The sequence below is a fragment of the Rhinopithecus bieti genome, unplaced genomic scaffold (assembly GCF_001698545.2).
Source record: "Rhinopithecus bieti isolate Rb0 unplaced genomic scaffold, ASM169854v2 scaffold_7438, whole genome shotgun sequence".
NCBI classification, from domain to species: Eukaryota; Metazoa; Chordata; class Mammalia; order Primates; family Cercopithecidae; genus Rhinopithecus; species Rhinopithecus bieti.
The window spans coordinates 1,482,074-1,496,024 of NW_016805589.1; the positions used below are offsets into that span (position 1 = coordinate 1,482,074).

Here is a 13,951-nt window from a genome sequence, read left to right on the forward strand (position 1 = left end):
ATTCGTTTTCATTTTTCCACCTTTGGTTTGATGTCATTGGAAAAGAAAGAAAGAAAAAAGCAAGAAACGGAAACTGGGTGGTGAGAAAAGATTAAAATCTCTGCTGCTGCCGATAGCTCCCCACAGCAAGATGCTATTGCTCAGGGTTTCAGAGCCTATTTTGTCGAAACCCATTCTCCTCGCCTCCGTTTTAAGACAAAAGTAAAAAATGAAGCAAGAGACAAACCCGCAGTTTGCAGTAGATTTGGAAGAGGCGATGTTTGGCTGTGGTGATGCCCCAAAAGGGAGAGCTACGATGAAGTCTGCAGGGCGTGTGCCGGGTGTATTTTAAATGCTTGGAAGTGACGTTTGAAGAGATTTGATGGCATAGCTGGGGAGGAAATGTATAGGGAATGATTGGATCATTTTCTCGGGTCTGATTTATAAATTGAGGCCCCAGGGAAAAGAGCTGCTTGTTTCACTCCAGCTAAGTTCCCCCAGGAAATTTAGAGACCTTCTGCAGGATTTTTAGAAGTGTTAATCTATCATATCGTAATTGTGGGAATTGAGCCAGGTGGTAAACTGATGTTGACTGGAACCGCAAATAACGGCTTGTGTTTGTCATGTTTCACATGGTTTCGGTGCATACAGATGTCAATCCTGCTTTTATCAAATAAAATGTCCTATCTTAGACGATCTACAATTTTACATTTTAGAAATAAGGAAAGCCAGTACGATGAAAACGTAGATTAACCCTGGTGCGGCTGGTTGCTGGTTTGTTTTGCTATCATCAGCCATGTGTTGCAGTCCGCCCCCACTCAGGATTGGACTCCTAAAATGACTAGTTAAGAATTTCGCTTCTTGGTTTTATAAACACGGCCCAAATTGTGGCAATGCAGTTAATCCTTAGATCTTTTCAGAGCACATGGATCTAGCACATGCTTTTTTTGTATGACCTTGGGCAGCCTGTGGGTTCCTTACTGCTTTAATAAAATGGGAATGACAGATGTCACTTAACTGTGACATCTTTGCAAAGTGACTTTTAAACAGTGTTTGCAAATCACCCATACTGTATACTGTCATCTGATTTCATCGTTTTCATTCTGACTTGGATAAGGCGAACAAGCAGAACAACTGTGGTTTTTCTTTGTACTGCCATCTTCTTGAGCTATTAGGTAATGCCGATATACTGCTAGAATACAAAAAATTTGCTGGAGTATCAAAATCATGTATTCCTTAGTGTGGCGTTTAATATTTTTCAATTATGCAGAATTGAAGTATCAAAAAAACCGAAACAAAAATCTTCCTAGAAACATTGTAGAAGATGAAAGCCCAAAAAACTGCAATACCCTCCCTGAACAAAAACCAACTAGATAACCGAAGGTAATATTTTAATGTGCATTCTTGTAGGTTTATAGCGATGTTATAGATCAGTGTATGTGTGTACAGATAAGGAATGCAGGAAGGCTAATATTGATTTTTTTTATGCAACAATCACAGTACTAAGTAATTTACGTCCATTTTTTTTTTTAAATTTAATCCATACCAAACTCTTATGAACCAGGGTTTGTTCTCATTGTCAGAGACTGAAAGTGGCTCAGTAACTTGCCTCAAGGTCACAAGCTGCTAAGTAGTGATTACAAGGATATACACACGCTCACCTACTTAAAACACAGGCTCACAGTCCAAATATAGGTGTATGCATTAGCAGATATATGCATATGCATATGTATTCTCTTATGTACCCATATATACATGTACAGACATATCTTTGTACATTCGTGTGCAGTTTTATGAGCCCCTGATCATACTTGCACATACTTTTGCACATGTCCATGTGTATCTTGTTCTCAGACATGTGCATTCATACATTTGCATATGTGTATCATGCACATGTATCTACAAAGGCATACTAGATAAATAATGAAATGGGTTCATATTTCTATTTTGTAATGTTCTTCACACAATGTTATTAACATTTTCTATATAAAATATTTTTAATGTCTGCATGGTATGTAATTGTATGGATGAATCGTAATTTAACTAATTGCCTATCTTTGATCACTAAGAATGTTTATAGTTTTTTTCATTGACTGAAATTTATTTTACGTACATCTTCAGCCGTTTCCTTAGCATAAATTACTAGACATGGAAATGCCTGGTCAGAGAATATACATATTTAAAAGGCTTTTGAATTATAGAATGATGGTGAATTGTCCAGGCAACTTGATAGGAGCATGATACTCTGGTTGTCACACAAGGCTGTTCTGACTTCTATTTGATCTGGTTAATCAAATTGAGCTAGTTTTCTCACCAAGTAAATGTAATGGAAAACTGTATGATTCATAAATGCAAACACAGTTTTGTCTTTATAGTCTTTTTATTGGTAGCGTAATATGTGGACAACTTGAATTTAGCATAGTAGTGACAGACTATGCAGAAAGGCTAGGCTCAGCCAGGTGCGGTGGCTCACACCTGCAGTCACAGCACTTTGGGAGGCTAAAGCGGGCAGATCACTTGAAGTCAGGAGTTCGAGACCAGCCTGGCCAACATGGCAAAACCCTGTCTCTACTAAAAAATATAAGAACTAGCCAGGTGTGGTGGCACTCGCCTGTAATCCCAGCTACTTGGGAGGCTGAGGCAGGAGAATTGCTTGAACCTGGGAGGCAAAGGTTGCAGTGAGCCGAGATTGTGCACTGCACTCCAGCCTGGGCAACACAGTGAGACTTTGTCTCAACAAAGCAAAACAAAACAAAACGAAAAACATCCAGGCAAGGTGGGTCATGCTTGTAATCCCAGCACTTTTTGGGAGGCTGAGGTGGGCAGATCACGAAGATCATGAGGTCAAGAGATTGAGACCATCGTGGCCAACATGGTAAACCCTATCTCTATTAAAAATACAAAAATTACCTGGGAGTGGTGGCATGCACCGGTAGTCCTAGCTTCTTAGGAGGCTGAGGCAGGAAAATCACTTGAACTCAGGAGGCAGAGGTTGCAGTGAGTCGGGATCGCGCCACTGTACTCCAGCTTGGGTGAGCAAGACTCTGTCTTAAAAAAAACAAAGGCACCAAGGTGGGTGGATCATGAGGTCAGGAGATCAAGACCATCCTGGTTAACATGGTGAAACCCTGTCTCTACTAAAAATACAAAAAATTAGCTGGGTGTGGTGGCGGGTGCTTGTAGTCCCAGCTATTTAGGAGGCTGAGGCAGGAGAAACCTGGGAGGCAAAGGTTGCAGTGAGCCAAAATTGCACCGCTGCACTCCAGGCTAGGCGACAGAGCGAGACTCTGCCCACCTGAGACTCTGCCCACTGCACCCACCCCCCCAAAAAAAAGAGGGTAGGTTTATAGGTTCCCTGTGGCATTATTTTGTGTGTGTTTTTTTTTTTTTCATTTTGAAACTGAGACTGTGTCTCAGACAGTATGGAAGCACTATTTTAGAAAGACCTAAGTAGGCCCATACTGAGTGCTGAGAAACCTGTTGCGTGTCTCTCTCTCTGAGGACGTTAACTCCCGTTCATCCGTAGATGAACGCAGATCTTCTGCAGTAGATCTGTGCATGAATTTTGCCAGTTCATTCCAAGTATTTTGGGATACTTGGATTTCAATTCAGTGTAAGTGGGTGATGATGACACTGCCTTGTAGGTTCAAACAGATTACAGAATGCTTAGTTCTGGACTTGCCTCATTACCTGCTAAAGAAGTTGCCCATTTGTAAGCATCACCAATACTCTGTATTATAGTTTGATGACATTATAGAGCAGCTTTTGGAATGGTATAGTTTTGGATAAATTCTCTCAGGATTATGGAGGAGTATTTTGATGAGCGTAAGAATTTCATCTCTGATAGGTCAAACCATATTCATGTTAAATTATTAGATCCTGGAGGAAGGAACGAATAGTGCTTATGTGGGTTTTTTGCTTGTTTTTCAGTTCCAAAAGAAGTTATAATTATATCGCAGAATGCCTCTTAGGTTATGTCAAAGTTTCTTTTTTTTTTTTGAGACGGAGTCTCGCTCTGTCGCCCAGGCTGGAGTGCAGTGACCAGATCTCAGCTCACTGCAAGCTCCGCCCCCCTGGGGTTTACGCCATTCTCCTGCCTCAGCCTCCCGAGTAGCTGGGACTACAGGCGCCTGCCACCTCGCCCAGCTAGTTTTTTGTATTTTTTAGTAGAGACGGGGTTTCACTGTATTAGCCAGGATGGTCTCGACCTCTGATCGTCAGGATGGTCTGACCTCGTGATCCTCCTGTCTCGGCCTCCCAAAGTGCTGGGATTACAGGCTTGAGCCACCGCGCCCGGCCAAAGTTTCTTAAGTTATATGCTGTATTTGTGGCCTACATGGTCAGTGATCAGAGAAAATTTATAAAAATATTAGGAAGACGGATAAATTATTCCTTTGAAAACTTTTAATTGTGGTAAAATCCATATAAAATTTACCATGTTAACCGTTTTTAAATATATAGTTTAGTGGCATTAAGTACATTCACATTGTTGTGGAACCAGTCCATCTCCAGAACTTTTTCACCTTGCAAAACTGAAACTCCATATTCATTAAACAATAACTCTCCTTTCCCCCCTCCTCCAGCCCCTGGAAACTGCCATTCTACTTTCTGTGAATTTGACTATTCTAGGTACTTCTCATAAGTGGAATTAGATAGCATTTGTCCTTTTGTGACTGGCATATATCACTTAGCATACTATCTTCAGAGTTCATCCATGTTGTAGCATGTGTCAGAATTCCCTGCCTCTTTAAGGCTGAGTAATAGTCCATTTTATATATGTACCACATTTTGTTTATGCATTCATTTGTTTATGGATGCTTGGTTTGCTTCTACCTTTTGGTCATTGTGAGTAATGCTGCTATAAAAAAACATGAGTCTACAAATATCTTTCAAGTCCCTGCTTTCAGTTCTTTTGGATATACCCAGAAATGGAATTGCTGGGTTATACAGCAATTCTATTTTTAAGTTTTCGAGGATCTCCCATACTGTTTTCCATAGCAGCTTCACCATTTTATATTCCCACCAGCAATGTATAAGGATTCCAGTTTCTCCATATCCTCAACATACTTGTTCTCTTGTTTTTGTTTTTTTGATAGTAGCCATCTAATGGGTGTGAAGTGGTATCTCATTGCAGTATTAATCCCTATTTCCCTAATAATTAGTGATATTGAGCATCTTTTCATGTGCTTATTGGCCATTGATATTTTCTTTTTTTTTTTTTGAGACAGAGTCTTGCTCTGTCGCCCAGGCTGGAGTGCCCCTTTTTTTTTTGTTTTTTTTGCTGTGTCCATTTTTTTTTATATTTTTTCAAGACTGTAGTTCTCTGTGTAACTCCTGTAGAGGGCCCTTTGGGGTGGTTACAAGCCCTGTAATCCCTCGAGCACTTTGGACGACGGGCCTGTGTCAGTTGTCGGAGATATCACTGATTTCTTGGTCAAAGAGTAATATCTTGAGACTCCATACCCTGTCTGTTATACTTGAGTGAATAGGAGCTCCGATTTACTACTACTGATTAAAAAATAACGGAAACTTTCGGTAGAACTCAGGGACGGGTGCTTACGAAAGATGAACTATTTCTAGCCTTATAACCCCTTTTGGTGTTTTGCGGGCGCCTGTAGTCCCAGCTACTCGGGAGGCTGAGGCACTGGGGAGAATGGCAAGTAAACCCGGCAGGTTGGGCCAGGAGCTATTGCTGTAGAGCATAGAAGATGCGTCCCCCTAGACACTCCATACAGTCGGGTGCAGACCAGAGCGCAGATTCCGCTCAAAAAAAAAAAAAAAAGATCGGATATCCTTGCCCAGGCTGGAGGGCAGTGGCACGATCTTGGCTCACTGCAACCTCTGCCTCCCAGGTTCAAGCGATTCTCCTGCCTCAGCCTCCTGAGTAGCTCGGATTACAGGTGCCCACCACCATGCCCAGCTGATTTTTTGTATTTTTAGTAAAGATGGGGGTTTCACCATGTTGGCCAGGCTGGTCTTGAACTCCTGACCTCAAGTGATCAGCCTGCCTCGGTCTCCCAAAGTGCTGGGATTACATGTGTGAGCCACTGCCCCCAACCTATATTCTTATAATAATGGACAATTTAGATAAAGCAACTTTAATACTTCTGTTCCATTCGTACTGAAAATTGGCTTGATGGTTTATCTTTTTCTCAAGTCATTGTTGCCAATAAGCTAGGCAACTGGCAAATATCATGTATGAAATTTTTTGGGTTTGACATACTTTCCAGTGGTAATTGCTTCTAGTGGTTGACTAGGTAGGGGTATGAGTCAGAGTAGGCTCTGGGTATCCACAGGTTGCACATTTGCAGATTCAACCAACTGTGGATTAAAAATGAGGAAAATAACAATACAATAATAAATAATAATACAAGTAAAATATACACTATAACAGCTATTTTACATAGCATTTACATTGTATTAAGTGTTATAAGATGATTTACAGTACATGAGGTAGGTTATATGTAAATACTATACCATTTTATGTCAGAGGCTTGTGCATCCTCAGATTTTGGTATCTGTGGGGAGTCCTGGAAACAGTTCCCAGCAAATACTGACGGATGACTGTGTGATATGTCTTGTTAACTTGATCAAGTATGGTAGTAAAGCAAGTATAACCTGATAACACTTAGCACATCCTGCTCTTACAATAAGGCTTACTCATTATTTTTCTGAATAACATAATTTATATTAAATGTCCTAAATACTAGCACTGATGAAGTTTAAGAACATTCCTAGTGAAATATTTTCTTATTGATTAATGCAGTTCCCTTTATATGTATATTTCTTTTCTTTCTTTCTTTCTCTTCTTTTTTTTTTTTGAGGCAGAGTCTTCCTCTGTTGCCCAGGCTGGAGTGCAGTGGTGCAATCTCAGCACACTGCAACCTCTGCCTTCCAGGTTGAAGCAATTCTCCTGCCTCAGCCTCCTAATTAGCTGGGACTACAGGCACCTGCCACCATGCCCGGCTAATTTTTGTTTTTTTAGTAGGCACGGGGTTTCACCGTGTTGGCCAGTCTAGTCTTGAACTCCTGATCTCAAATAATCTGCCCCCCTCGGCCTCCCAAAGTGCTGGGATTACAGGTGTGAGCCACCATGCCCAGCCTACCTTCATATGTATTTTTCTTTTCTTTTCTTTTTTTGTCTCCTCTTCTTTTTTTTTTTTCTGAGACAGGTCTGGCTCTGTCACCTAGGCTGTAGTGCAGTGGTGAGATCTCGGCTCAATGCAAACTCCGCTTCCCGGGTTCAAGAGGTTCTTGTACCTCAGCTTCCCGAGTAGCTGGTATTACAGGCGTATTCCACCACACCTGGCTAATTTTTGTATTTTTAGTAGAGACGGGATTTCACCATGTTGTCCAGGCTGGTCTCGAACTCTTGGCTTTAAGTGATCTGCCTGTCTCTGCCTCCCAAAATGCTGGGATTATAGGCATGAGCCACCGTGCCCGGCCCATATGTATAATATATTTCTTATCCCTGAGCAATTTAGCATAATCTTTGACAGTTTTTCTGTTTTTGTCTTTTAAATTAGTTTATCTCAGCAATATCAATTAGTAGTTACTGTAATCAGAGGCTTGAATACAAGTTGGAGGTCTGTCTGCAGACTGGACAGTTTATGAATAGAGATATAAGGGCTTAGGGAGTGGTGCCTGTTTAATAATGATTTCGTTTTCTTTATCATTCAATGCTTAAATGTGGTATTTAAAATTAAACATTTTGTATTATACAGTAATACATTCTTCATGTGCTAGATTCAGACAGTAACTTTCTAAAGAAAAACTTGATTTCCCTTTCCTTCCTATCTCTTCCCAGAGCTGTAACTGCTCCTCAAATTTGGTGTGCATTCTACAGGCCTTTTTTTTTTTTTTGAGACAGGGCCTCACTCTGTCACCCAGGCTGGAGTACAGCGGCGCAATCTCAACTCACTGCAGCCCTGCATCTTCAGGCTTTCTTCTTAACCTTTCCTTCGCTTTAAATGTTTTTTAAATAAATCTGTACTTTCAAATAGACCACAAGTGCTGCTCTCATCACATCATATCAAGAATGCACACTGTCAACATGACTTATCATTGTTGACATTGGCCTTGACTTTACTTTTTGGAACTTTTTTCCCCTAAGATGGGTTCCTGCTATGTTGCTACCCAGGCTGGCCTCAAGCTCCTTGCCTCAAGCGATCCTTCCCTCCCAGCCTCCGGAGTAGCAGGGACCACAGGCATACACCACCACACCCAGCTGAAACATTTTGAATTTTTCGGAAACACAGAAGAGAGTAGAGAGTTTCTATATGCCCTATGCCCACCTTTCCCTATTAGCATCTTGTATCAGTGTGGTACATTTTTCACAATTATTGAACAAATATTAGTACATTGTTATCAACTAAAGTCTGTACTTTATTCAGATTTTCTAAGTTTTTACCTAATGTCCTTTTTCTGTTCCAGGATCCCATCCAGGATCCAGGATGATATAATGTGGTAACGTTACATTTAGTCATCCTGTCTCCTTAGGCTTCTCTTGGCTGTGAGTTTCTCAAACTTTCCTTGTTTTTGATGAGCGTGGCAGTTTTGAGGAGCACTGGTCAGGTCTTTGTATAATGTTCCTCAATTGGGGTTTGTTTGATGTTTTTCTCATGATTAGACTGGGGTTGTGGATTTGGGGGCAGACCACAAGTAAAGTCCTGTTCTCATCACATCATATCAAGAATGTACACTGTCAGCATGACTTATTGTTGACATTGACCTTGATCACCTGGCTGAGGTAGTGTTTGTCAGTTTTCTCTTCTGTAAAGATACTTGTTACCCCTCTTTCCCTACTTACTCTTGGGAAGGAAGTCACTACACATAGTCCACACATAAGGAGTGGGAAGTTATGTAACACCTCGCTGAGGGCAAAGCATTGACATAAATTATTTGGAATTTTCCTGCATGGGACATTTGTCTCTTCTCTGATAATTTGTTTAGTGTTTATATCTGGATGACTCATAAATATTTTATTCTTCTAATTATAATCCAATAACTGCTTTATTTTATTGCTTAAATTGCATACCTCCATCATTGTGGATTTTTTTTTTAACCACTTCCATACATTTTGGCACTAGGCTCATCTTATATATTTCCTGCACTATCCTAGAATCAGGCATTTTTCCAAGGAGCCGAGGTTCCTTTTATTAAAAATAATACTACAAACCAAGATCTGTGCTCCTTGCTACTAGGGTGTCATTGCTTTTAGGCCTTCTAAGCTGACAGAGCAAGAAACTATATATATGTCTGTATATTAATCTGTGGATACACACATCTGTAACTATTTCTGTGTGTACCATCTATCCATATTAAGCTGAACATAAGTTCATGCTAGTATCTCCACCTCTAATTCATTACCATATGGATCGCTGTAGCCTCCTCCCCTTATCTATAAACTCCCACTCCAACATTGAGAAACCTGGCTCACTTCCACCATCCATTTACATAATTCTTCAGTTCTGATATACATGTGTAAGTTGTATCAGAATTGTTAACCCACACCCCTTGGGAAATAGTATTATAACCACTGCAGGACAAAGCATATGTACAGTTCCTTTTGCCTTTAGTCTTAAAAACTACTTATTTCCGAATGTTCCTTAGGTCAGCACCTGTTCCTCCACCCACTTGAGTGAGGTTGTTTCAAACATTTATAATACAGTTATCTTGTTTTGTCACATTTTGCATACATCCTCCAGCCACCTAAGTGGATTTTAAAAATTTGCATGCCTTAAGATTCTTTCTTTGTGCTGTCAAGTTCTATAAATTTTCACAAATGCATACTGTCTTATTTTTTCCCTTTAAACAACACATTTTATGAAAAATGGTAGGACTGATTTCTCTTAATTTTCCAAATTTTCTAATGATCATGTTTGCTTTCTTTTAAAGTACCTTTAAAGAAAATTTTAGAATTAATTTTAAACTTAGAGAAGGTTGCAAGAATAGTATAACGCTCATTATCTATTACCGAATTCATCTTAGACTTATTGTTAAATTTTGATTAACTATGAAATACAATCCTATAAAAATTGAAAGCACTACAGATAAAACCCAGATCCCTTTAATCATCACAGTTCTTTCTCTATAGAATTCAGTGTTTATTTAGCTATTATCAAATAATAATAATAATTATTATTATTATTTTTGAGATAGAATCTCGCTCTGTTGCCCAGGCTGGAGTGCAGTGGTGCGATCTCAGCTCACTGCAATCTCTTCCTCCCGGGTTGAAGCAATTCTCCTGCCTCAGCCTCCTGAGTAGTTGGGATTACAGGCATGCACCGTCATGCCCTGCTAATTCTTGTATTTTTAGTGGAGACGGGGTTTCACTATGTTGGTCAGGCTGGTCTCAAACTCCTGACCTCAGGCGATCTGCCTGCCTTGGCCTCCCAAAGTGCTGGGATTATAGGCATGAGCCACTGCACCCGGCCCAAACTTTCTTTATGTTTATAAATCTTGTCTACAGCCATACCACCCTGAACGTGCCCAATCTCGTCTGTTTATAAATCTCGTTTTCACTTCTGCTTCTACCAGTACCTGGTGCCACCAGTTCTTGAGCTTTTGGGGGATACAAAACGGTTGTTTTTTGGCTTTCTGGTTTAGGATTCAGCTTTCTTGGGTTTGCTGAGTCAGTTACCACTTGTCATCCTGCTTCTAGCTTTCAGAAATTAATTGCTGCTTCCTTTCCTGTTGCTTGTAAGTTTTTTGCCTTTAAACAAGCAACATTTTACTCACATTTATATTTAAGAGGGTTTCAGGAGGAATAAGACGCAAGTGTCTAATCTTTAATTGGACATTATACAGTAATTGTAATTACTTCTTTGTGTTTCATTTGCTAAACTTGCAGACTTAGTGAGGCCAAAAACACCAGCCAAGTCACTGTTCTGTCCCCAGACCCCACATCAGTTGTGGCCTGACACATTTAATGAGTGTTGTTAAATTAACCTAGCAGTTGAATACTTGTAGAACGAAACATTCTGTGATGATAGTTTAATAGGAAAGGTATTAAATGCTCGATGTACCTACTTTTTGGCTCTCATTGTTCTTGCAGGAAGAGAGGACCTCATGTCCAGGCCTGAATCAAGGTGGACTCTCCTGAATAGAATACCTTTTCCCACCCATAATGTCTGCCTGAGTATGCTCTACTCTAGGCTAATAAGCAAGCATAACTTTTGGAACTTCTCACTATCAGAGCCGAGCAGGCTACAGTCAACATGCAAGCCTGGGTTCTAGGCATGGCTCTGTCACTGTCTTTCAGTGTCTACATTTGATTTCACTGCCTTTTCAATGTAGAATATTCCATTTTTGGGATATGCCAATTGGTTATTTTTAGAAGAAACAATATTGTAGGAATTACATTGTGATCAAGATAAGTTTTCCTTCATATATAAAATAAACTTTAATTGAACATCTGAGCACTTCTTGCTAAGTGCATATTAAATGTTAAGTGAATACTAAATGTTAAACCCTGCTAAAGAGATAAAGAGATAAAGGTTGGAGATATCTGTTTCTCCTTGGTGTTTCTTTTCTGTTACTTCTTTTTAAAATTGGTAACTATAGAGCCATACTATTCTTTTCATTTTTATTGTGAAATTATGGATGCATATGAAAGGATACAGAGTATATATGTACGTTATGCAAAATAATAATAAATCAGTGACTACCATCCAAATCATAGCAATCTTTTTTGAAAGTTTGTTTGTTTCGGCCGGGCGCGGTGGCTCACGCCTGTAATCCCAGCACTTTGGGAGGCCGAGACGGGCGGATCCCGAGGTCAGGAGATCGAGACCATCCTGGCTAACACGGTGAAACCCCGTCTCTACTAAAAAATACAAAAAACTAGCCGGGCGACGTGGCGGGCGCCTGTACTCCCAGCTACTCGGGAGGCTGAGCCAGGAGAATGGCTAAACCCAGGAGGCGGAGCTTGCAGTGAGCTGAGATCCGGCCACGGCACTCCAGCCTGGGCGACAGAGCGAGACTCCGTCTCAAAAAAAAAAAAAGAAAGAAAGTTTGTTTGTTTCACACGTATTCTTTTAGACCAGTCAGTAGGAGAGAGCTGCTTTTGCCTTAGTTGCTTTATAAGGCCATGTTTCTCCTCAATTCTTCCATGTTTAAAATGCACTCCTTGTGCTAAGTAGTGATGGGGATACCATAACTGCCGCTCTCCATTCCTGAAACCATCATCACTGTCCTCTCTACAGGTATAGCAGTCATCTGTGTATGGCTACATGCATAGCCTGTGAATTTATTTGGAGATTTGTAAAGTAATATGAATACTTTTCATAGATGTGAACTGGTAAGTTAAGATGGTATAAAGAATAGCTGCTATTTCTTCAGGTAAGTTTCTGTTAGAAATCCACCTCCATGCCTGTTTTGGCCAACACTCACTAATGTATCCATGCTGTGCCACTCACTGGTAAGTGCTGGGGTGAATGCAGTGATAAACCATGCAAAGGTCTCAGTCCACAGAGGGCTCACAGTCTGCATCATCACTATTCCTCATACAGTGTTTTTCTTCTCCCATTTCTGAATTGTTAGTGAAGTATGATTTATGTGTAAAAACACGTACAATCATAAATGTGCAGCTCAATGAATTTTTACAAACTGAACTTGCACAGCTAACTAGTATTTAAATCCAGAAACAGAATTACCAGTACTCCAAAAGGTCCCTTCAGGGCCTTTCTAGTCACTCTCCTCCCAGGGCATACTCACTGGTATGTTTAGTTTGCCTGTTCTTTAAAAAAATCTTTATATGAACCTGATCATACAGTAAATACTGTTTTGAGTCTGGCTTCTTTTGCTCAACATGATTTTGCAAAATTTACCCGTGTGGGTTACAGTTTATTCATGCACACTGCTGTCTCATTTTGTGAAAATACCACAATTTAGTTACCTGTTCTACTGTAGATAGGCATTTCAGTAATTTCCAGTTTTATGAATACTGTTGCTTTGCCTCTCCTTATATGTCTTTTGGTATCATATATAAATGTTTCTGTTGGACATATAACTAGGAGTGGAATTGCTGGATATGTGTAAATTCATCTTTTGTTGATATTGGCAAGCAGTTTTCTAAAGTACTTGTACAGGTTTATACTCCGATCAGTAGTGTAGTGTGAGAGTTCTGTTTATTATATATCCTCAATAACATTTGGTATTTTCTGCTTTTTATTTTGGTCATCATCTGTGATTTTAATTTTCATTTCTATAATGACTAATGAAATAGAGCACCGTTTTGTAAGTTTATTGGCCATTTAGATATCTTTTTTTGTGAAATGTCTATTCAAGTCTTGTCCCTTTTTTTATTGAATGGCTTCCTTATTGATTTTAAGAAGTTCTTCTATGTATTTTGGATATAAGTCCATTTTCTGAAAAATATATCCTCCCGCTCTTTGGATTTTCTTTTCATTTTCCTGATGGTGTCTTCTGAATGAATAGTAGAGTTCTTGTGTGTGTGTTTTGGTTTTGTTTTGTTTTTTAGGCAGAGTCTTGTCTGTTGCCCAGGCTAGAGTGCAGTGGGGTAATCTCAGGTCACTGCACTCTCTACCTCCCAGGTTCAAGTGATTCTCGTGCCTCAGCCGCCCAAGTAGCTGGGACTACAGGGGCGTGCCACCACACCCAGCTAATTTTTCTATTTTTAGTAGAGATGGGGTTTCACCATGTTGACCAGGCTGGTCTCAAACTCCTGACCTCAAGTAATCCTCCCACTTTGGCCTCCCAAAGTGCTGGTATCACAGGCATGAGCCACTGTGCCTGGCCCAAACAAATGATTTTTAAAAATTGAGCTTGAAATCTAGAAGAATTCTTTTTTTTTTTTTAAAGAGGCAGGGTCTTGCTACGTTGCCCAGGCTGGTCTTGAACTGGGCTTAAGCAGTCCTTCCATCTCAGCCTCCCAAAATGCTGGGATTACAGGTGTGATCCACCATGTCCAGCCATAAAATAATTCTTTTTTTTTTTTTTTTTTTTTTTT

At 40.0% G+C, this 13,951-nt stretch overlaps 1 protein-coding gene across 1 annotated transcript in view; it reads left to right on the forward strand.

The window, feature by feature from the left end:
• Positions 1 to 13,951, forward strand: part of NDFIP1 (Nedd4 family interacting protein 1) — a 47,947-nt gene that overhangs the window by 946 nt on the left and 33,050 nt on the right. The gene's annotated exons all lie outside the window — the stretch shown is intronic.